General features: G+C 38.2%; 1 protein-coding gene across 11 annotated transcripts in view; it reads right to left on the bottom strand.

Annotated features, from left to right (window-relative positions):
- The window catches only part of TSC22D1 (TSC22 domain family member 1), a 94236-nt gene that overhangs the window by 39097 nt on the left and 30089 nt on the right, over positions 1–25050 (bottom strand). The window contains exons 3-7 of one of the 11 annotated variants that reach the window (XR_011738092.1): positions 22533–23941; positions 21080–21141; positions 18247–18403; positions 16999–17169; positions 13853–16011 (exon numbers count right to left, since the gene is read on the bottom strand). The exons of 2 other annotated variants lie outside the window; for them this stretch is intronic. The gene's annotated coding sequence lies outside the window, so the exon portion shown is untranslated. 8 more of the 11 variants (XR_011738093.1, XR_011738096.1, XR_011738091.1 and 5 more) reach the window with 8 other exon arrangements.

Raw genomic sequence — 25050 nt, 5'->3', positions numbered from 1 at the left:
ACTTGCTCAGCTTTTATATCTCACATTTACTGATTTATTCCACACTCCACATTAATATATCAGAGACCTTTAACTCTCTTTTCTAGTGCGTTACATCAGTCTCCAGCTACTAGCTGCATACCATTCCTCAAATAGCACAAGCCATTCAGATTTTTTAGCAGTACATACACATGAAGCAAATCATTCCTCATTTTTCCCCTACATCAGTTGCTCTAAAATAGATGAGACTTTAGAACGATGCTGTGTCTAATAAGAGCTTCTTCAGAGGTCTGACCATATTTTAAAACTACAATTAAAAAAATGTGACAAGTGTATCTGTAATGGGCACAAGAATATGGCTGAACACAATAGCAACCTATTTGCACCGTGCCTGTCACATATTGAAACAGCCTTGCAGCAAAGTGTCTGAGGTTCCACAGAGTACAACAGCATCAAACATCTATTCACATGCTCACTACATGTAGCTTTACACTTTTTCTGGTTTTTGTCTGGTGGCAATTTCCTCCAGCAAAATAGGTGGCTGAAAGAAGTCACCAAAGCAAAATATTTTTTTAAAAGCTGACAACTTATATAAGTTTACAATATTACTAAAGAACAGTTTAAGTATCTAGAAGGTTTTATAAATGATGGCTTTTGTTCAGATTAAGCTTATGTCATTACAGAGAAACTTATTACAGGTTTAATATGATTTGCAACCTCCACTAAACCAAAATAGAGGACTATTTCAGGAACTGGAGACACTTAATGACATGCTGCTTGTCTGGATTTTTCTTTAAGGGACACACACCAGGGAGAAGGCTTCATGGTCAGATTCAGGACCCTGAATTTTTCCCAAGTAGTCTAAAAACAACTGAAAATGCGCTACCAAAAAGATCTCCACAACAGTCTGAAAATATTCTTAGTAGAGGTCTAGCAGGGAAGCAGGACTGTCAAACACAGTATGAACACTTAAAGTTGTATTTTAAACCAAATGTTATCTTCCAAATTATATATATTCAAAGTTAGTTATAAATTATGTACTCAGCATCTGTAAATTTTTACATTAGAATAATTCTCCATGATTCCATTTTACTAAGTTTCTTATGCTTTTCATCAGCACAGTACATTTGAAAACCAGAGTCAGTATCTCCTGGAGTAAATTATCTCAGTTGTTCAGTTTGAGCTTCAACAAGGAAGGACTTTTTGAAGAGCTTCAGCATGTTTTTTTCAGACCCACATCCCCTTATTAGCAGCTGCCGAATGCAGCAGTCCAAGGTGATGCAGCCCCAGGGTCCAGCCCAAGAGCCAGGCTTAGTACACGTTCCCCATAGGCACCCACACAAACACATGTGCACAGCACGCATATGCAGAGCTGGCCACAGACCCCAGCCTCCCCAGCAGCTGGGCTGCAGCCCCAGCTCCTGCAGTAGCCAGCTCCTCCAGCTGCCTCATGAGGATGCACACGTTTTGCCCAGACTTCACATCCACTCCCAAGTTTGTCCTCCTGCTCCTGGCTAGTCCTGTTTCACAGCCTCCAGGGATCACACACTGACACACGCATCCTCCCTCAAGCCCCTGTCACCTGTGCTCTGATTCCAGCTGCTTGCACCAAGATCCCCACAGGCACACACAGAAGGTGACCCCTTACCCAAGAAAACAATTAGGAACAGTTTAATGAGGAGACAGGCCAGACAGTGCTGATGAGGGCATGGCCAAACATACTGTCCAGACACTTGCTTACACAAAACCAGCCCACTTTATCCCTTTGCCCCTGTATTTTCCCCATGGTTATTCTTTCCCTGACTTTTGTCCCTCCCCTAAGCATTCCCATTCTGAGTTGTGTAGACTCCCAAAATGTTCTTCCCTGCATCCCACAAGTCCTGCAATGACCCTATTTCCCCTTTCCCCTCTGCAGGCTGATCCCACAGAGACCCTTTACTCATCAAGTGTCTGTCACCCAGATCCCCAGGGCTGATGATCTCCAGTGACAGCCCTGGCAGAGCCAGGTTTGGGGGCTCCTTCCTCTGATGAGGTTATGAGGGTTTCCCCACTGCACCTCGGGGCTTCACTGTGCCTTTTCATCACATAATTATCACCCTTAGTATTCCCAGGCTGAACATCCAAGGCCATTCCAAGAGTATTTATCAAAGCTGTGAAAACCATTTCAAAGTTCAAAGCTAACATGTTTGGAAAATCATCATGTTCACCACTTGTTTTAAAGTTGTGGGGTTTTAAGTTACAAAACCCAAGCACATCATTTATCAGATTTACTTACTCAAGTTGTTGCGCTGAAGTGTCAGGTGCTTGCTCATGTGTAATCCTAATACACATTTTCCAGCAGTTATCAGGACACTTAAGCAATACAAAAAGCACCACATACCTTGTTGACCATATCATATTATATTTGCTTTATAAACACTCATGACAGTTAATGTTATTGCTAAGCAACTGGACCATCTACCATACAGTATTTGCACAGCACTATCAGCAAATGAATGATTTTGAACTCTTTTAGTTCACAATGCAAAGATTTACACACCTAACTAACAGTGAACAGATTATTTTAAACTGTCGATAAAGTATCTGAATCACTGGATGACAAAATACTCATTGTCCACTAGCATTTAAAAGATTGGAACTATGAGGAGATGAAAAAGTATAGGAGGTTTAGTTGTACAGGAGATGCCAGGAAAGCTGAAGTTTTAATTACACAGCAGCTCTGCAAGGTAGAGGAAGCAAAACTAAAGACATTATCTGGAATTTGCCAAGTACCTTTTTATGCCTAGAAGTTGAGGGAACTCAGCTCCCTGTACTAGCTGCTACAGGAGTTGCAAAGATGCAAACGTGTTCACGCACAGAAGAAAAAAAATTCATCAGAAAATGGAAGAGGAAGAGACAAAGAGGAACCAGTGCTGTGTTTCTTGTGTTACAACTGAAAAGCTGCTCTCTTCCATTGCCTCCCACAGATTACCTTTGCCAGTAACCCTAATTCCGTCCTTCTCTACCAATACATGGTGTGATAGCTCTTTCAGATCCTTCATTTCCATTTTCTCTGAAAAGCAGAGGCTTATTTTTATTTAAATTTAAACCTCAGCATTTCCAAATTATTTGATCTCAATGACGTAATTTAACAATCTGGTAAAACAGCTACTATTACTGACTTTAACGCCTCCTCCACAAGTTCCACTAAAGTTAAGTGGTGTATTCCCTTGTGCAAGAAATCATACAACAATTCACATTCAGAGAGAGCGACGAGCTTGGCCAGACAAGTTGAGGGACAGCATATGGCTTGGCAACCCCACTAAGGGGGGGCAAACCAGGTTCTTGCAGGTTTTATATAGGCAGCAACACTTCAACAGCTGAATTTCAGTGAACAGCTCTCAACATCTTGCCTAAAAAACAAGTCATGCTCTCATCACTGCAATGATGAACTGAAACCCTGTTGATCACAGCTATGGAAAGGTCAAATATATAGTTAAGAGTCAGCATAACATTTTAAATGTCCCATTTTTCCATGCAGAAGCACCACCCCTGTTGAGCAGTGTAAGCAGCCATGCACCAGCTGAGCAGCAGCATGAGGAGCTCACATATTCCTGTAACTGTCAGGTCAAAACAGTGGGTAATTTTAGCACTACTCCACAAGAGCTGCATTTAAAATAGACAGATGAATGATATGAATTTGGAGTGACGGGTGAGACTACAAAAATTCTGATTACCAAATGTCTGGAATTGAATGTTATACTAGCTAGATATTAACCCAAATATTAGTTAGGCAGGTTTTCTAAGCATGGAGCTTCACAAAGTCTATGGCCACCCACACAACCATATGTTTAGGTTATACCAGACATTCCCAACATAAATTGCCTTAATTTTTTCGTTTGATCCTTCCCCTCACCATTATTGATTTCTCACCTGTACTATAATCAGGGAAGCTGTGACACTGCCCTTGGCAGCCTATAGGTCCACAGGAACACAAGTGCAAGGAATCACGCAAAAGAGGATATACAATAGATTTAAGCTGCTTTTCCAGAAACACCGACCTGTTAGAATTGTTTGTGAAGTTTCTCAGACAGAGAATATCTTTTCTGTGTTGAACATGAGAGAGGAAGCTTCAGTTTGTTCATAAAGCCAACATTACAACAGCTGGCGTAGAGGGAAGAAGAAATGGCAAGAAGGATGTCGTACCCACAAAGTGGAAGTGGGTAGCCAAGACAGAATAATATTGCTACTCTTTAATTTAAAAAAAAAAAAAAAAAAAAAAAAAAAAAAAGAAAAACCGACAAAACAAAAACCACACAACCAAAAAACACCTTGCAAGGCAGCACTCTCGAAATTTTAAAACATACAGCTAACAGCAAGAACTAGAAAGAGACACAGTGAGGCTGAGGAGGAAAGGACAACTCCTCACCTCTCCAGCCTTACAATGTCTGCTTAACATGAGCTGCATTAGTAAAAATCTGTTCTCAGTGGAAGAATTTAAACAATAGCTCCCTCAGGTTAAACAGTTTTATGAAACAATAAACATTTATACAATAACAGTACCTGGCATCAGAGAGGACTGAAGCCTCTGTGAGTTACACATCAACTCATCTTCATGTTAAAAATGTACGGTATTATGAAGACTGCATCTCTGAACTTTTCCAGGGAGAGTCGGGGAATACAGGAGGAAGTGGTACAAGACAAACAGATCCTTTTAAACACATTACATATGCTTACTCAGGTCAACAGTCACAGGTTTTTAAATAATACCATAAAACCACATTATTTCTTCAATATAACAATAAGAACGAAAGAGAAGGGAAACAAATCACACCCTATCAGTGTCATTGGAGAACTACTCACATACTGATATATATGGATAATTTCAGTATTAGAATGCAATTGTGTCAAATTTATACTGGTTTAATTCCATTACCAAAATAATAAGTTGGACCAAATTTAAACACTAAATCCTGGCATATCTGATTATACTAGAACATCACAGTGATAAGAACATGAAGGCATGGAAAAAAAGAGGCCTTTCAATAACGTATCTTTAGACATACCTAACAGTTATACATGGCCTAAAATTTATCAGAAGGAAATACTACAGAAAGACTTACAAGAATTTCATCAGTTTCAATGTTGTTGATAAGAGAAACACAAATTTAAAAATCCTTAGTCAAACTTACAGATTCACCACTCAGGTTACAGAGGAAACAACCACATTAACATCACCAAGTATCCCTTACACTTATCAACATTATTTTAACTATTTGTGCAGATTCTCCTTCCATGTAAAAACACCAGTGCAGTACTTAGTTCAAAGTATACGTATAACGGAAGGAAAACAAAGTCTTTATGGCTCAGCAAAAACCATTTCCTATTCTCACTTACGCTTTCAGTCCTATTTTAAAATGCAGTCAGCAAGACTTCAGACAACTACTTCAGTAAATGGTGGTTCCTTTATTGTAACAACTAGTCTGCTAAGAACAACTTTTACTTGGTCTACATAACATCAAAATAAGCTCTAGAAAAAGGACTGGTAAAAAAAAACCCCACAATAACTCCAGCCTCAGATTTGTGTTAACACAATTAAAAAGCTGTGTAAGATGCCAAGTCCTATATCTGTACAAGCAGAAAACACATATTTCTGCATGTAAAGCACCATCTGCAAGCAATAAACTTCTCTATCTTATTCTGGTCTCCAGGAACATGAATAATGGCCTTTCCACGCAAAAGATACACAGCTGGAGAGGGTGCCAAGATAAACCTGGAGCACTTGTGTTTACTGTACCAAGTCGTACACAATCACTAGGAGTTCCCAGGAACAGCCTCTCCTGCAAGCCTGTCTGGTTTCTCCCTACACCCATCTCAAACCACATCACCTATTCCGACATGCTGACATAAATAAGTTTAGTATAACCGAACAGCTGTTTATATGCCCCAGGAACAGAGGAGAGGCCCTAGATCTCCGTTAGAAGGGTCTGTTGTAACATCGCAACAGCACTAGCAGGGCTGCTTAACACAGCATTTGGGAAAGAAGCGCTGCCCTACACACTGTCACCCTACCAAGCAACACTGATGTTAAATAAGCACGTGTTTAGAGTCAGAAGGTTCCCCAGAACTTGCAAGACAGAACAGGCGACTGTGTCTGCCAGAAATACTGACATGCCCTGCAAGGGTACATCCACTTACAGAGCAGAAACTGAGACAAAAACTCCTAAGAGATACCAGGAGCTGGTAACATTGTTAAACAATACCTGTCTATCCATAAGGACCATGACATCTCTATGAAAAAAATTCATTAGCCACCTCCCAGGGAGGCTGCACAACAGACACAGGTACCCTGTTACTGCCATACTGAGTTCTTATGCCCTCCCCACAAATGGGAAATTAAAGTGCTATTAATGAATCCTTTTAAGTTCTCAGATGAATGAAAGATCTCTTCATGAAAAATCTTTTTATAGATGGCCTCAGGACTCAAAAGCACCTCCTCAAAACAGAATCTTGAGTTGACACTCTTGTAACTACAAGACAGAAATAGGAAACCCACTTCAGCACTCCAATCCACTTCTAAAGCTAAAGGAGTTCAGTATTTCCACCCGCTCCTCCAGTTGGGACCTCTGGTCTTGTTCTTACATATTGCTGTGGTTGTGACTGAGAAATACTCAAGTTCACCATATCTGAGGTTTAAAAAGTCCTGAAAAAATAAGTTGCAGGTCATGTTATTTCATTACCATTTCTACAGGACATCATTCCACTTCCCTCAAGCCCTAGCCCACTTTATTCCAAGTGAGCTGGCTCTCACTCAGGTACTAAACCATCAGAGTGGCAAAGCCACCTCTTGATAAGCAAATCTAATGTTGTTTTGTAACATGGAAATCCCTTCTAAAAACCACACAAATACTGGTCCTGAACCAGACTTGTACACTCTTCATATTCGTTTACAACTTTCATATTTTAAACAAGTTAGTAACATATCTGTTCTTTATCACTACAATAGATACCATGAACAAATTAAGCAACTTCTTTCTTTAAACTTCACAATTTAAGACCAAAGAACTAGAACCACTAAACACCACAAACAGTTTAAAAATTCATACTGCTGTCTCTTTTACTTAAAATGCAAATCGGCGCCCACCAAAACCCATGTCAATACTTTATTTAAAAATGAAAGAATTAACTAACTTAATGCCTTGTTAATCCGTCTGTGCTCAGCATGTAAACCTCGCCACCCTTACAGGTAAGGGCATTCAGGTCAAGTCAAAAAAGCAACATACAAGAGTAACAGATGGCAAAGAAAAAAAGCTTCCTACAGCCCTGTCCAGGGCCAGAGGAGCATCTCTGCTGCAGAGACCAACCACTACTCCTGGCAGGGACAAAACCCGTCAGTTACACATCAGTGCAGAATCATCAAGAACTAGACAGATGCAGTATAGTAATACTGTTCTGAAAAGCTGGGGAAAAGTTATTTTAAAGCCCTTACCTGTTTAGTTATGAGGTACTGGGTTTGATGGGCTTTAAATTCAAAAGGAAGAAATTCAAGTTGTGAGTCCTCAAAGCTGTTCACAAAAGTGATATTATATATAATGCAGTGGTGCAGAATCTCTCTCTACAGAAATAGACGTACATCTATATCTGTTTATACAGATATAGACATAAAATCTCATTTGCACAGAAAAATATACCAGATACTCCAACACACTCTTACAGACTGCAGGAGTTTGAAGCTGATTAAAATTCATGCTTTTAGCTTACTGAGCACTTCAGAAGATACAACGTAATGGTTTTGAAGCTGTTGAAAACAACATCCTCATGGAACATCCTCACTGAGACATCTGCATCCTTAACCCAACCTCCTCATGAACAGATGAACAGCTTCCCCTGGAATCCTTGCAGAATTTGTTATCTCAGCCTGCTTTCTGCAGGGAATCACATTAGTTGCTCTAGTTCGAGCTTATTTTGGTTTTAACTTTCATTTTAAAGGTCAGTATCAGCATCTAGTGCTATGAAGCAGCTCTTAAATTCTGATGTCTTGAATTTATTTAAATTTACCACTTCTCTTTGACCCTTCAGTTAAGTGTCACACAATATACAGTACCATCTACAAAACCTCTTCAGTGTAAAAAAATATAAATACACATTATAGTGTTATTCAACTACAGATCCCTTTGTAACCCGATACATACATATCTGTGTATATATATATATGCACACCCCCAGAGAAATAATACTCATGGATTGGAAAGATATTGATTTCTTCTATATACAAGAGCATAGAATTTTATATAAAGCACTACAAATACATATTTAGCTCCCTTACCTGCAAGAATGCTTCAGTTTAGCAAAAGACTATTACAAACAGCTGAGGCTGCCACTAACAGCTCAGCAGAGAAAAAAAATAAACTTTTAAATGTTTAACTGAAAAAAAAGAAGTATTTCTATGCCCTTTATAGGAAGAGGACACTACTACAAACCCAGTCAAAGAATAAGGTCAGTGTGCTAAATAAGGCAGGCACCAGGCAACAAGGGCAGAGGGCTTATTAAAAGTAGATGGTCTTCGCTAGTAAAGTCTCACACCACTCACAAGTACTTACAAAAAAAATAAAAGGACTCAAACTGTGGAGGAAAAAAATAAACCCACACAGAAGATAGTTATTTTTGTGTCACATAAAAAGAACATTGTATCATGTATTGTACTTCATACTACATGTCTAAAAACTCCACCTTAGTAGGATTTTTGTTTTCACAAAATCCTTAGATGACAGCCTAGACTTAAATCAGAATTTTGGAGGAATAATTGTCAATTTTGGGTGCAAATGAGGAAAGTCAAGTTCATTTAGGGGTGTAGATAAAACCCTTGCCCTATAAACCAAATGAATTAATGTTTGTACTGAAATACCATCCATGGGTCTCATCTAATAAACAAGTCCCTCTTTGGCATCTAGAGAAAAAGGGAAAAAATAACATCCTAAACTATTTTATACAGATTAAACTGAAGCTCAGATTTGAGAAGTGAGGTGGACACAGCACTCATAGAACATTACAGTCGTTCCAATTCTAAGTTAAAAAGGTAAATTCTTGTCTTTTGATACAGGACAAGGCTGCCTTTCTTCCAGATTAGCCTATTTCCTCAATGACTTTATGGGAGATATTGAAAGCAATTTATTTTCCAGGTTTATCTAACCTGCAAGGGTTCTCCAATGGATGTGGGGAGCTTGCTAAGTAAATAAAACCTCTTCATTGTGCCAGAAATTAAAGAGGAAACACAGGAGCAAAGAAAAGGGAAAGAAATATGGGACTGTGCCAGTTTTATTGTACTTGCTTTTAGCTAGAGCAAAAAAAAACCTCCTTCAGGCAACAAGAACACCCGCCTTGCAGAATGCCAGTCACTGTGATTTACTCCAGTGCAGTCCACATAAAAAATGTTAAACAAACAAAAAAAAGAGAGTCCTAAGAATAACTGAATATCAGATGCCAATCAAACTGGTGAGACTATTCACTGAACCAAGGCATTACACAACATGGTTCTCAAGTAACTCCAATCTACAATCCTGTGCTCTGTGCAAAGAAGCTAATACAAACAGCTAGTCCAGTCATAACATCTTGCATATACCTTAGTATTTATGTAAAGGCAGAAAAGAGAGTTTCTTTATAAAGTACACTGAATCACAGAGCAATCCACATTTTGAAACAGTTGGTGTTCCAAGAGGGACACAAAACAGATGGTAGTTCAGGGTGACATGTGGTGATATAAACCATTCACTGCTTAAGCGTAAAGGCCAGTGAAGATCCTCAATTTCTCTCATCCATTCATATATGGCATTAAAGCCCTTAGAAAAAAATGTTTAGCTTGCAAAGTTGTGAGGAACAGGCAAGCTGCATAACCCTTTGTATCACTATATTGCCATTAAGATAAAAACTTTTAAATCTCTTTGAAGGAGGGAGAAAATTAATCTGAAACACTAACTTAAATTCAGCTACAAGCAGGAATTTGGATGTTAAGACTACCTGGAGAGACAAGCAAAATGCCCTGCAGCTGACGTACCACCACACTGGAAGCACTGGCTTGACTGGTAGTTGTGGAGATATACTTGAGTCTTCCAAGTAATATGTATTTTTGGAGAACAATGTGAGGACTGATAAGGGGACAAAAGTTTCCTTGATTTTTCTTAAACATTTATTCTCTGAACATAGTACTAATGTTCATCTTATTTGCAGAACTGCTTTATTAAAACAAACAGTTCTGAGGTAGTTAAAAAGGAAGTATTAGAGAGACCTGAGTAGTGTACTCTTTCAACAGGGAGAGATAGGAAAAGTCTCCAAAGCAGATGTAAGTATAGGGAAGAACAGTTTAAAAAGTGCAATAAATTTAGCATTAATACAAAGGAACAGATACTTAAAATATATCATCTCTCCAAATATAAAGGGAACAAAAATGTCAATACAGTAATCACTTCCTGGAACACTCCTCAGCATAATACATAACAGAAGAAAGCATTATTGTTCCCTAAGATACTCAAAATAATTTCATCAGGTGCTTTGTAACTATTGCTTTAAAAAATTCAGAGATCAATTAAGCAAAAACAATATTAGTTGTGTTCTAGAATACTATAGAGGTAAAACTGAGAAGAGATTAACACACGAAAAGCTAAAAAGTTTGTTATAGCACATTCTCATTTTTACAACTATTCTTAATTTATTAAGAAAGGAAACAATGTAAGTTCTTTCTGTGAATGTCCCTATTCTCACGTCCCTATCAGTTTTTTTTAACCTATTCCTAATTTCAACCAGATTCAACAGAGGGTTACAGCTTCCAAAGACAGACGAGCTCTTAAAAAGTTACATAAACGGCCAAGTCCAGGAGCCCTCCTAACTTGTCCCTACTTTCCCCTTAAAAAAAGCTGCAGCATTAACTCAGCCAGTTTAGACACCATTAGGTGATAAACATAACCAGTGCCCAAGGCATAATAAAGTTTTGAATAGGTACTTATACTTCATTAGACACCAGAGAACTTGACCATACAAGCTACAAATCTATAGGAGTTCAGACTTTAGTAGTGCCATTGTTTATGGGGAGGGGAAAAGCTTTGCTGCTGCAGGTGATTTTCTGTCGGGTCCACTGCCTGTTCAGGGAGTTTCTACATTACCTGGGTGTTTGTTATTCCATTAATCCAATTCCTGCACTGTTCCAGTATCTGACTCAGCCTCAACTTCTCTGTAGTCCTGAAGTCACCCAGAACACCCCAGTGCACAGCCACTGTGCTCAAGTTAGCTGCTCGTCACATTCTCTTACATGCTTCAGTCTGACTTCATCTCTCCATCACTGACACATGTACTCAAAAGACTCTGCAAATTAATTTTTCATGCTTTCTCATCTAATGCAAAGTATGATCAGAGATCAGGAAAACATTTTTTTAAGTATTTCAAATTTTACTACTCTGAAAAGTTCTAAAGACATGCCAGTGGCAGGTGTGTAAAAAACCTCCTGAAATACTTGAATAGATAAGGATGCTTTCCCATGTCACGGTTTATGCGTGTTCAAGGTAATTTCCACGTTTCTGAGAAATTCATGTTTCATATTCACATTCTACTTCACTTATATTGCACACAAACCAGCATTTCCTAGCCTTCCATAACACCCTCCCTCACTGGTAAATGCCAAGATATACAACTGCAGCACAACATAACAAATGAGAACACAACTAAACTTCTACCTTAAGGAGCTGAGATCTCCTGATTTTATGCCTAAATCCATAGGGAACAAAGTTTTGGAAAAACAGGTAAGAATCTATTGTCAATAATTTCTGCAAAATGCAATGTCCAAACAGTCTTTCCATTCTTCCTGCAGCCCCACACAGAATACAGAACAGTGTATTTCACCTCATGTTTTCAACAAAGGTTTTCTACCAACAAGAAGCAAAAGGTTTGCAACCTCATGCTGCCTAGGAACTTAAAGCAATTTTAGTCAAGGTAACATGCCGAAAAACGTCCATGAGCTGCAGAAAATTCCATCAGATTTTGACTAGTATTAAAACTACAAAAATACACTGATCTACTATTTAACCTGCAGCTTCTCTATAGTGTTGTTAGATAAGTCTTTTCATTTTTCACCAAAAAGCTAAAATCAAAGAGAGGGACAGTTAACTTCCCTATATACCATGTCAATTATTCTAAAGATCACTGAAGGCGATATCGATTTCTAAAGAGTACCTACCCTGAAGAGCAGTATACATTTGTTGGCAATCTTTCTGCATAAATGTTACTGCAACTTTAACGTAGGCTCTGAGATAATTCCGTCCAATGGATAAACCTCAGGTCAAGTCAGCACAAAGGTAAACTTGGGGAAAGCTACCTAAATCATATTTCAACTATCAAAAGTCAATTATGATCACATCATATATATAAAAGTTTCATTATTTGTTCAAATGCTGTTTACTTCAGAATTACACATTATAGCATAATCTGAATTTGGCAAGTGAGAGTCAGATACTGGCAAGGTTGAAATTGTTGAAGTAGTTACTAAGAAGAAAACCAGCCCAAGCCATATTCCTCTCTGCTTGTGCAATCTCTTACAACTGTCCATCAGGATAAATACAATTATTTCGCCCCTGCTCGAGTTATGTTTTGGATTAAAAACAAAAGGCAAGTGATCAGAGAAGCGTCACCATCATCAGTAAAAGAAACATGTACTTAATATGGACTTCAAAACCATTTTTAAAATAGTTCATTCATAAAGCTATCCATGCCATTTACAAAATCCACCTTCTTATGTAGCAAAACCCAACAAGTCCTGAACAACCCACCAACTCACCTCATGTTGCCGATACCAACTTATGGACCTCGCTAGGAGCTGTGCAGCCGCCAATTCTTCACAAAGTCCATGCAAGAAACAAAACTGGAAGGGTTCAACCATCTGTTACCATTGCTTTCAGAAAGCCTTTTTCTGGTTTTCAATTAAAAGCACTTTTCTAAACTCACCCATAAATCACATTCATTCTTTCAGGGATCAATAACAGATCTGGCAAAGCCACAGTATCAATCTACTTTCCTCAATAATAAAAAGCTGAAAAAGGATTTTTGTTCCTGCTACCTGCTCTAATCCCAACACCCTACAAAACAGGACTGGAGCAATGAAATGCAGCTTACAGCACACCACTGCTGAAGGAACCAGGCTGGCTTTCAGAAGTTCACAGTAAACTGCTAATGTTTTGCTACCCACCTCACTCACTGCAGGCAAGGGAATATACACACCCCAGAATCTATGCTCTTTATTCTCATCTTCAGATTTATGAAATTGACAACATCCTCTGATTTGCAAAAGGAACACATTTTTGATGCGTAAATCTTCCTTAAACTACTCTGAACTGACAAAGCATCTCACATAAATCAAACATTTAACACTAGTTGAAAGAGTAAAATTTTCCCCCAAATTTCCTGATTTTTAGAGAAGGCTTCCTTACTCTCAAAGCACCCTGTAACAGAAAGAGTTGCAACATAAGCCACAGATGATAGAAGGTGGAAAGCAGCAAGCAAATCTTTCAGGTTAAACAAGATAGCTCTTCTGAGACAGGATAAAGGGAGCTGTCAACAGCCAGGATTTTACTGCCTGGCTATGAGACAATTAGGAGGAATTGGCATCTGGTCAAGAAGATGTAAAGGGTTACATAAAGTGAGTTAGGTGGCTCAAATACTCAAGGAATCTCAAAAGGAATAGAAAGAGGGAAAACAGGAACACTACAAGTCTATCTTGTAAAATTCAGTTAGCACTGGGGATTAAAAACCTGTAAAATCGTACAGTGTTTTTCCATGTTCCCTGGTATTCTGGAGTCAGTCAGAAGAGTCACTTGATACTCATACAATTATGTTAAGTACAATATAAACAAGAAAATGGTTTTAGACATCTTTATTATTTAATAACACAAAGGCACGAGTTATTACTCTAAAGATGTATCAAGAATCCAGGATTCCAGCTGCAAAACTCAGAGCATGATAGTAATATGCTAACACAACACCGATAGACAGTAAGTATCAAAATACTGACTACAGAAAAGCAATAGGTTTTTGTGTGGTTGGTGTTTTGTTTGGGTATTTTTTTGTCTGTATTTTGTTGTTTGTTTGTTTTTTTCCTTCTAATTGTGACTAAGGAGAGAGAATAAAGTCATTTTAGCAACTGAGACAATAACATTAGAAACAGTTCTCAGTGGCCCTGTTATTTTACTGTAAGTATTTAGTGCTCATAAGTATGTGATGGCCTTAAATTTACCTTATACTACAGAACAAAACAACCAAAAAGTGTGGCAAGTATACCTATTAAGTAAGGCACGAAACATACAAAACCTTAAATGGACCAGAAGTTAGAAAAATAGGTGTTTTCAGCTAAAAGTACTGCTGGCACAGATGTTAGTATTTATTTCTGAGACTTGCACATCTGCAGCTTGTAACTTCTAGATTACTCCTGTTCAGCACACAATGTTTGTACCTACAACAACCACTCAATCTTATGGTCATCACATACATATTTCCACATATTAAAAGTAAGTCTTGAATTTGATACATTAAACTGATTTCTCTTTAAACTTCAAAGTTCACAAGTGTTACTGTGGTTGCATAGTTTAACACATACATCTGACTATCAAGTTTTCTAAAAATACCAGTTTATAAATTTAGCATTTTACTCCATAACCACAGAAGCAGCAAGACAAATAAGTCTGATATTCACACCAAAAGTAGTATATTAAAAAGCCATTCAACAGACCTAAATTTCAGGAAGTCCAGTGAAAATGGCTCACTACGTAAATACACTTAAATAGCACCATCTCAGTAATTGTTTTTAGAATGTACCAAGACTGCAATGCATTCCGGCATAGTAAGAAATTGCAACTGCCATGAAGCAGTCGCCTCAGGGCTACTTAGGATTGTTCAACAATTTAAATGCACTGGTGAATTTAATGAAAGATCCAGGCATTAGTTTAATAAAAGTTTCATGGTAACTGATTAATTGGATTCAAGCACAAGCATCTGACTAGTTTACCCCAACTGCCAGAAGCAGAAAACAGGAAAACAACAGTGCTCTTTACTTACTGCCAGAGGGTCCAGTTCACCCTCCCGCCATCCCTTCTCTCACACAGCTTCAAAACAAAGCTTTCCCCTTCCCTAATCTGAACATTAAAACTAAGTCCTATTCTTCCAAACTCATCTCCTATAGCAGAAAGAACAAAAATACAAGGGCATGCGCGTGTGTTGCTCACTACTGCCAAACACAAGGTTTTTATTTGAGATCTCGCAAGACATTTAATTATGTTTGACTATAGAATCCCTCAGGGGAAAACAATTAAAGCTTTCTGCTTTCTAACAAATAACTTCTCACTCTTAAAGAAAACCCTAAGTTTTTCCACTTTCATAGCTCTCAACATTTCCAATGTACCTTTTCTCAACACAAAACAATAGTAAACCTCAAAAAATGCAGTACTTCCCATACTGCCACTGTGACATTTTTGGATGAAATTTGTTTTTACGCAAACTTGGAGAGGTAGACGCCTAATACCATTTTCACAAGAGGTTTATTAATATCATTTCTAATAATTTAACTGGACTGCAAGCAGAAAAGGCTTTACAAATGTAACAGTCTGAACCACAGAACCCTGTTTCACAGATTCACATGGCATCTCCTATGAAGGGGACAGCAAGATCTAATCACACTATTAGACCTGTAAACTCTTGGATTTATTGACTTGATCTTCAGATAGGAAGATGCCAGGTTTAGGTTTTATAAAAGACATCTTTATGACATTGTAACAAAAAGACCATGAGAGGCCAAACTTCCTAAAGAATGATGCATTAGAAGTAATTTTCTGCCTAGGCCTCCATTTCTAGGGTGGCTTTGTGTGATGGAAAGAGGAGTCGTTTCTTTCCCAATCCCATTTTTGTCAGGAGATCCTGCTTAAGAGGAAGGCCAAGATCCAAACCCAGTCATCTTCCAGCAACATAAATGGCTCTCAAGATCTTCTGTTGAAGGCTTGTGATGCAGTATAAAGGTTAGAAGGTGTCCTGAAGCAATTTGGGAGGGAATGAAGAGGGAGAGAAGAGTCAACAAGATGCACCAAAGTAATAATGCATGTAACATAGTTCCAAATGACTTCAACTCAGCACAAAAGAGGAACTGGTAAAATCCTTAGAATTTCATTGCCAGTTTTCAAGTGATTCCTTTTGCTAAAAATCAAAAGGAAATTTAGAATAAACTGCCTGTGTCAGCAATGACATAGCTGGAGAAAGAAAGGCCTGACTGTGGGCTACCGATGTTTGCAAGGAAGAGGCTGTTGCTCTGCACAGCGCGAGGCAAGGAAGGCAGAATTTACCTGAGCTGATTCTACCGATTCCCATTCTCTGAGCCTGAGGGATTGCTGATCTTGTGGGTTGGTAACACATCCCCTTAATCGGGGCATCCCAGTCTATTTCCTTCATGTGGGCAAAGAAACACGACTTAACAAACCCAGTAGCCACAGGTCCCTCTGAAGGCAGAACATATTTACACGTTTGGAACTGGGGAATTTTTTCAGTGCTAGGAGTCAAGCCGTATTTCAAACCCATTTGGCGGCTTCTATCTTATTGCACATTCACACCTAGCACTGGTGTAAAGAGACAGGGAGGAGATGGCAATTGTGTGGCTACGGGCCATATACAATCGCTGGCCTTACCTTGGCCCCAGCCACCCGTTTCTGCTCTTGACTTAGTTTCCTGTCTAGAAAAGGGTCAAACAACAAATGTCATTAGTGCTTCAAAGAGCTGAAGTATGAATATGACCCATGGACAGGAAGCTTACACAGAAGCATAAAAACATTATTTCCAAGTGCCCAGGATATTTTTTTTTCTCTCCTCTCTCTCTCCCCCACGTTTTTTCTTTAAACTGCTCACACTCTTCCCTTCTCTCAGTCTAGAGAACTGGAAGATAATATCAACAAAAAAAGGCACAGAGAAACAGCATAAAGTCCATCCTTCACATCTGAGCGGATGGTAGTTCAAAGGGGCCCTACCTACCTGCAACCCTGCTTGCCCAAGGAAAAAGAGACGTGCAAATCCTGGAAGCAGATCCTTCCCCAAAGGAAGTTTCTTTCTGAGTCTGCAACCTGGAGCTTTTGCTTGAGACTCAGTCCTCTGAGCGGATTCTTTCTTCAAACTCTCACACTGGTTCTTTACTTTTGTGGGCAGCTGGAAAAAGAATGAAGCCGTAGGCTGAGGCAGGGACTCCATACGTCCAGGATAGGGAGGCAGAAAGACTGGAGGGGAAGGAAAAGTGCTAGTTGGTAACTTCTTGAATAATGATCTGCATTCCCTTGTTTCCTGTCACACAGAGACATACACATAGTCACTGCAATAGGGGAGGATGACAAGAGATGGGTACTAGACATGCAGTTTTTTCATGCTCTGATGCCAACAAAAAACACAACCCCAAAGTTTTGAGCTGGGAACTTTCAAGACTTTTAAGACATCTACCAAGAGATGTGATCAATCGTAAGATGTTTTGTCCAGAAAGTTCTCTCAGTTTGTTACAAGTAGATGTGTGTGTGTGTGGAAGGGGGAAATAACACATTTAAGTGCTCATTTCTTGGAAAAAGATTCCACATCTCTCCTCTGTTTGCTTTCTCTCAAGCAAATTAAAAATGGCATCTATTGCAATGCAGTGAACATCTCCCCATAATCTCTTTAAGAAGAAATTATTATACTTACCTGAGTGTTTCCCTCACTGACCTCCTAACTCCACCACAATTCCTCTGTAAAGGACTTACTCCAATCTCAAGTCTTCTACTCTATTTGCAAAATCAGACCAATCTAACACTGACAGCAGTTTAACCCTCTTGTAATAACCTCTGACTTAACGTGGGCATGTTATGATTGCTATGGAGGCTAGGAACCTATGCAAGTTCCTGGATCTCGTTTCTGGATTTCTAGAATACTAATTTTTTTTTCCCTGAAAACCTAGATGTCCTAGGAGTTTTGTTGTTACTTGAACAACAAAAATACAATGTATAAGAGAGCTGAAATCATCTTCTTCACAAGTCCTGAAAGCTGATAGACTCCTGTGAAATCTTGTCAGCAGCATGGAGCCAACATGCAACAAAACAGACCTAGAGGTCTGGACTTAAACCAGTTATATGCAAAGCCACTTGTGTTCACCGGTTATTATCCATCGCAATACCTTTTGCACCACAGCAACAGTGTCTGGCATTTGCATGTAGGGTAACCACGGAGCTGTGTGCTTCACATGAGGAGGCACTATCATTTTACCTGCAGCGCTCTTCATTGCTCCCAAGACACCAGGTAGAGTATGATCCAACAGTTAAGCAAGAAGGTACGCTACTCATTGTGTTTGATGCAAATTCACTTAATTCATTCTGGGGCAATTTTGCTGGTGTTTCTTCATCCTCTCCTTCAGAGTACACACCTAAATAGAACAGCTTATATGGTTAGGTATCTCACATATCCTTCAATTCTAAGCTTTCCCCTCCTCAAACTCCTTCACTGTGCTCCAAATGCAAGGAGAAGCTGGGGGGAGGAAGGTGGCGGGGGAAGCTAGGTTTTGTCTTTAAAAGCACAGCAATAATATTTTTTAAAAGGCATCTTTAATTTTTGCAGTTAGAGTAGCAGACAGGAAAACTTTCTCCATTTTTTGTTTTGTGGGTTTTTTTTTTCCTGTTTGTTTCCTAAAAAGGCGACAGATAAAGCTGTCAAGGACAGAACCTGATATCCTACAGTAGTTAAGACCAAAACACAAGTTCCTTCCAGAGAAACTGCTTGGGCATGCACAATTATACTCTGCTTCTTGGTTCTTCTGAGAACACAGAATATGGTGATGGTATCTCAATTTAAGGTAAGAAGTCATGGTCTAAGCAACAAGACTTCATAGAAAAAAAAAGGATTAATTCCTTTTAATGGAATTTCATGACTTTTCAACAAACACGAGACCAAGTTGTGTTCAGTTTGACAAAACATTGCCTTTTTGATATTTTCAGACCAACTTTTAAAGATTAGAGAGTCAGGTTCAGCCTTTTCATCCCATGTGCATGTTTTTGTGAAAGAAGGTCTTTCTGTTTAGAAAGAATAGCTGAACAACACACCCATAAGTGTACCTGGCCAACAGATATCTCCAGGATGACGTTTATACTTTCCTCTTCCAGTAGAGGATATAAGATAAAAATAAGAGAAAATGTAATAAACAGAACACACTTAATGCAAATTGCTACCGCTCCATGCTTCCTGGCTAAGAAACTAACATAAAAGGACAGTATAATTAAAAGCACGTTTCTTCTTAAGATTCCCTTCTAAACAGATAACTTGCAATACCTTGCATCTCAGAAGCTCTTTCAAGTTGCTGATACTGTTACTTATAATCCATAACTAAATGACAAATACAGCATTATAGGTTTAATTTCAGGTAACGCGCTGAAGCCTACAAATGCCATTAACACTTCTGAAGGCAACATTCTTTTGTAGCTCAAAGCAATAGAAGGCATCAGAGCAAATCAAGCCACATGAAGCAGCACGACCCAGCTTATTCCAGGTTCCTTTCAAAGAGGAATCTGCCTGGGGCCTTTGAGACAACCCCTTTCACCAGCTAAAGATTCTGTTCACTGCAAAGACGACTCCAGATCACCTTCAGTAATACTGCACAGTATGAAATCACTGACTGAAGTTTCAGGGGTGTAGAACAGAAGACTACTTACTACTATTACTTACTAGTATTTATGTAGCAGTTCAGTAGAAGAGACAAAAATCCAATGTAAAATTTAAGGAAAAAAAAAAAGATGAGGACTTTGTCCATTGGTGTTTTCCTCAGGGAAACAGCTGAAACAAACAGCTTCTGGAAGATCAATGTGAAATAAGCTGTTTGGAATAACTTGTTTTTAAATTCCTTTCCTTACAATCAAGGTCACAGTATCTCTCCCTTTCCAAGAAAGGGAGAACCCTTTACTTCTCTTTTTTATCCTTTCATACACCTTTCTTCCCTTGAACAAACTTGTTGTGAACTCTAAAGAATAAACAAGGTTGGTAATTTTTGTGTTCTAGCTATCAAAAATACTAGCCTGATTGATTCCTATATACAGATATGTGTTTCAGGCTGAAACAATTACACCTTTCTGCATTCTGAGACAAGAAATACTAATACCTATTCCTTTGCTCTTCCAAGGTTTTAGAAGATTGGAAATGAGATCTAGAATAGAGCATCCAAAGAACATGAATCACTCTTCTAGAAATTTTCAGAAAGGTTTTTTTGTTGCCTCACGTAGATCAGTTCTGAGATGGGATGTTAAGCCAGTTTAAAGAGCTGAATATACAACAGCTTTTCTCTCAGTCACTGTACCATAGAGTTTGCTGATTTAACTCAAGTGCAGTCTGTGATGAGATCCTTCTAGTTGGAGCAAGAAGTAGTTATGGCCATGATGACACAAGAACAACTTATGTTGATGATCTTCAGATATAGATGAAGTCAGGAAAGGCACTGGCAGTTCTGTTTGTGAGCGTACAGAAGTCAGTAAGGAATCCTATAATCAATGTTGACATCATCTTTGGGCAAAAAAAGGAATCTCTGCAATGCCTTTCCATAGTGATCTGACTGTTGATAGATACTCAGAGAAAAACTCTCTTTAGTGCTTTCTTCCACCCTTGCTACATGGCAGGTTTCACTGCCACTCACTAATCCAAAAGCCAGTGAAGAACGATCCCCCTTTTTCTGCAGTATGGTTCTGTTCAATAGCCAGTAAAGAAAAAGTTTGAACAAAGGTGATGAAGTCCTACAGAATACCATCTGCAAAATAAGCAAAAAACTGAATCCAGGTATTTGGTAAGTGGTATAGAGTATAAGCAACAACACATTTTTTTATTTACAACACTGCAGCTCCAACAACTGCAGGATCCAAGTGAAAGAATATGGCAACAAAATGCAAACTGCCACATCTGATTCAAGTGAGATCGACTATTTCTCAACCACCAAACTGAAATTTTAAAGCATCATGCAATTATTCTTAAGTACAACTAGCCATATGGAGTATCTGCAGTTCCTAAAATGAAACTTGCTCTAGGTTAAGTATTATAGTTGTCACCCTGCTACCATTAGTCATACCTCCAGAAATACGTGCAGGCTGCAAACCCACTGCAGGATCTATGCACCAGCATCCAGTTGAACTGTTATTCAAAATAAATATTACAAATTTTAGTAAGGCATGTTTCTCCTGGAAACTAGCACCAACATGACATGCATATTAAAGTATCAACAGGAGTGATGTAAGGCTGATTGTTTAAATTCCAAGTTACTGACACTATGAAAAAACACTAGTTTTCCAAAACTTCTTGGGTATGGATTGTTCTGTTTTTTTGGAGGGCAGGGAAGAAGAGGAGGGTACTCAACAGGAGAGAAGGGAAGAAGTCAAAAGTATTACAACAACTGTATCAGATATTGTTATCAAGTCCTAAAACGGAGAAAAGGCAGCAAAACAATTGATCAAAGTGTTGATTTTAAGAGATTAAGTGTCACTCAACCCATCATTAAAAGCTAAACTTGCGAACAGATAGAATGGTAGAAATCTTGTCTTTCTGAATTCTAGAATTTGTTTTAAAGCATTTGGCTTCTCCAGAAATGTTTTGTGCTCAATTTCTTTAAAGGCCTACTAAAAAAAAAAGAAGGCCACAGCATTTTCTAGATTATCAAGACAAGGCGTATGACAATACCTGCTTGAGACAGGTACCAATCCCTGTAAGATCCTTCCTACCACCAGCTTCAGAGTAGTAAAAAAAATATGGTTTTTCTGAACTCAGTATGACAGAGAATTCCTGTCACAGCAACACACATTTGAGAAACACAGCCAGTATTTCTTGGCGCATATATAACAGCAGGAAAACACTAGGGATATAAAATTGAATGATTGGTTGATTACAGAAAATATTATATTGTAAAAATAATCCCCATTAATAGATGCATCAATTTTATAAAATTAAAGAAATGAGTATTTGTTAAACAATGTTATAATTATTTTTCCATTTTTAAAATGGTTTACTTTGCAAGAACATTTTCACATGTCTTTATTAACATGATTTTTGTTTCTTGTCAACTCTGTATGCCAAGCACAGTAGAGAGTAAACCTTTTTTTTGGCCTAAACCACATTTTAAATCAGATTAACAGACTTTACTGGCACTAATATAGATTTCTGTCATAAAGACAGACCTTCATTCAGCTTTAGGGAAATTCTGCTCTTATGGGCAGAGTACATGAGCTGATATTAAAAAGAAAAATAAATAAATAATCAGTGGTTTAAGACATCATATGATGCCATGTTCACTTTTTTCCTCCTTAAGAAAGCTACCTATAGCAACAAAGGTTACAGTCTTCATGGACACCTTGGAACATATTTGAAGAAATTACAAAATCCATAGTTTCTTAATATTAACAATGTCTTTGTACTTCACTTTTTAGCCCTTAATACATGGCTTGCTTGATTTAACTTGATTCCATTTACATGCAATTAGCTTACAGAGATTTCTTACACTTTTTTTTTTTTTAAAGTATCATTTTTCTTACTGATTTCTCAATCTTCACACAATTCCTACACTTCTCTTTTCAGGGTCTTTCAGCCAGTCTACTTGCAGAACCTGGAAGCTGAAATACTACATGTAAGCAACGTTAAGAGGTGTGATTCTAGTACTGTTCAATAGCCAGACTAGACTGGATGTCTGTGATACTGGGTTTTTGGTGGTGATGGGTTGAGGTCCAAACTGAACTTTTCAGGTGAGAAGCTACTCAAGGCTTCTCTCTGTAGGTTTTGACCTTTTTGATCATCTCTTTCATAACTTTCCTCTGGCATCTGGGATCTCTGGAGAACTCAAATGCAGTGAAAATGCCCTTTTAATGCAGTATTTACTCAAATACATGTATTGAATAGATTAATGTTAGTAAAAGGCAACATGGATACACTGGAAAATAAAAGCTAAACAAATGAGTTGGTTTTTTATAGTCACCAGTTTTAAGAAGTTCTTCTTTAGAAAGTACTCAAAACGTGCATTTCAGAATTGAGCACTTATGTTACACTTTCCATATCAAATACTAATTTCTACATCTCCTACATTAAAAGAACTTCCTGCCTCCAGAGCTTATAAATTCAGCATGCAATCTGACCAACAGGCTTGATCCTCTCCTCATTTTCAGTAGCAGTAAGACCTCCACAGCCAAAACTGGACCGAGTTTTCTAGTAACTGTTTCTGCTAAGACACAAGCTGATGTCAAATGCTATTGTGAGTTGTGTTAGTTTTCCAGCACTAAGAGGCATGTGATGTAACCAAAGCTTATTTTTGTCTAACACAAGCTGATGACAGTGGAGACAGAAGCCAATTTAGAGTCATGACTTGCAAACAATGTGCAAGCACACCATGATACCTCTGAACGTATAGTCTGACTCTTAGATACAAAAATCAAGCTTAAAAAGTCTTCAGTGCAGTCAGTTATGGTTTAGATTAGAATTACATTATTTTTACCTAGTAGGTGTAAACAGTACGTGAAATACACATTCTACACTACCTTGTACTGCTACCATGACACAAAATACGCTGGTTTTTAATTAGCTCAGTAAATGTGTTCTGAAGATTTCCTGATTTAACTTTCCTTTTCAAACTAGTGCCTCAAATTCATCTGTATTTTAGTACCAAATTAAAATAGTGTCATTCTCTGAAATACAATTTGGAATAAGATTGCCACAAGTATTATACTAAAAGTGTTCATAAATCCATTGAGGTAAAGGCCATTTGAAATGCACCATTTGGCCCTGCTTAAGTAAAACTGTATTGAGCTGTCCCTGTATCTTCTCTCCATGCAAGCACCTTCACACCTACCTGCTTGGACCAGCCAGAACTCCCAGCTTTTGCACTAGACAATTAACTTTGGCAGTGCCTCTTCACAGGCATACCAGTGTGCAATGTTTGACTGTCATTCTGTATCTGTTGAAATATTAGCATTCGGTTTAGGTTGCGTGAAAGAAACAAAACATACACAGTATCAAGTAATAAATTACAAAAGAAATACATATGAAAACACAAAGATCTATTTCTTACCTAGGCTTACTGTTTTAAGAAGATTATTCAGAACAGGGGAAAAAAAAAAGAGAGACAAACATCCACATCAAAATAGAAACTTACCCCACTGACTGATCTGGGTTGGAGAGTGTGTAACCATATACCAAATCTCACAGGATCATCCTTCCTTCGAGTCAAGACTTCATTGATAAAAATAAACCCAATCCAGGGCAGATAAAAAAAGAGCTTCTCACACACGCAGGCAAATACGCAAGACACTATGAGCCCTCTTGATAAAAACATCCTTAGAATCACTACCGAACACTTTTACACGATTGATAGACAGATACAATATGCATCATTTATTTTGAAGCAAGTTTGACAACAGACACCAGAGATACTCTTGACATGACTCTCTTAGCATGAAATTAGTTGCCTGATCTCAAATTTCTGTGCCAAAATGTAAACGACAGAGTTTCCTCAAAACTGTTATTATATTTAATAAGACACTTTTGCCTGTAAGTTCCTAAGATTAGCTGTCCTACGAAAGAAAAGCAAGGCTGCTTTCCTTCCACCATGCTTTCTTTCCAATGCAAGATTCTACAATCAGTTTGCACCAGGACCGAGAGATCTGCATTAAAGTTCCCAGGTTTTAGCCATACACTATACGCAAACTATTTTAATTTTATATTTAATAATCGCATAGCTACTAAAAAAGTAAAAATCTCACAAGTGTTCCATGCTGCCGTTAATTCTACATGTAAAAGAGCTCTTATTAGAAAACTCTTACACTCTCTTAAAATTAAGTCAAACTCCATCTTCTAGTTCACTAAAAGATACAAAAAGGAAAGCATAGTGCATGTGACAAAGCCTGACACAGCCAACATAAAGGAAACTGCAACACAGATGCCTAATAAAGTAAAAGTCCTTCCTTGCTGGCAGGTGTTCAAAAACCCCTTCTCTCTAGAGGCTGTCCAGTTAAGCATTATATTATACAGAATTCAGCTGAGAATGACTCTGTATTTAAGTGTAGT

This window comes from Patagioenas fasciata, chromosome 1 (assembly GCF_037038585.1).
Source record: "Patagioenas fasciata isolate bPatFas1 chromosome 1, bPatFas1.hap1, whole genome shotgun sequence".
In the NCBI taxonomy this organism is placed as follows: Eukaryota; Metazoa; Chordata; class Aves; order Columbiformes; family Columbidae; genus Patagioenas; species Patagioenas fasciata.
The sequence above is the reverse complement of the archived record's forward strand: the minus strand, read 5'-3'. Positions and strand labels throughout refer to the sequence as shown.